The following is a 660-nucleotide window of genomic DNA, read 5'->3' as shown; positions in this document are numbered from 1 at the left end:
TTCCACAACCTTTGTATCACAACACACCCTACCCAGGTTCATCACATTGTTCACAACATCATCTCATTTAAATCTTTCCACACTGTCCCTCACCAAAGCAGAGACTAGTCGCCAAAGCGACAATTCATTTTTAAAGCTCAAATAAACTGAAGCCTTTCTCGACCAGGCGAAGGTACTATCGCCCAAGCGAGGCCTCTTCTCGCTCAAGCGAGACCTCTCTCGCCCAAGCAAGAGAGTTCTAGGGGCTCATAAAAATCTTGGGCATTCTCGCCCAAGCGATGCCCTCACTCGCCCAAGTGAGGCCTCTTCTCGCTCAAGTGAGACCTCTCTCGCCCAAGAGAGGGAGTCCCAGAAACTCATTAAAATTCTGGGCTTTCTCGCCCAAGCGAGGCCCTTGCTCGCCCAAGCGAGGCTTTGTCGCCCAGGCGAGGGAGTTCCAGAACAAAAACTTCCCCTCGCCCAGTCTTCGCCCAAGCGAGTCTGTGCTCGCCCAAGCGACAGAGACTTGGACATAATACCAATCTTGCCCTTTTTGACAACTGAAACACATTCAAACATGGTTTTTCAAACACCTACACTCAGAAAAGTTCCCAACAACATTCATATACAATATTCAACATATTTCATCAACAATCATATATATTCAAAAGCGTTCACACA

Source organism: Lupinus angustifolius, chromosome LG10 (assembly GCF_001865875.1).
Source record: "Lupinus angustifolius cultivar Tanjil chromosome LG10, LupAngTanjil_v1.0, whole genome shotgun sequence".
Classification (NCBI taxonomy): domain Eukaryota; kingdom Viridiplantae; phylum Streptophyta; class Magnoliopsida; order Fabales; family Fabaceae; genus Lupinus; species Lupinus angustifolius.
Note: the sequence above shows the minus strand (reverse complement) of the source record.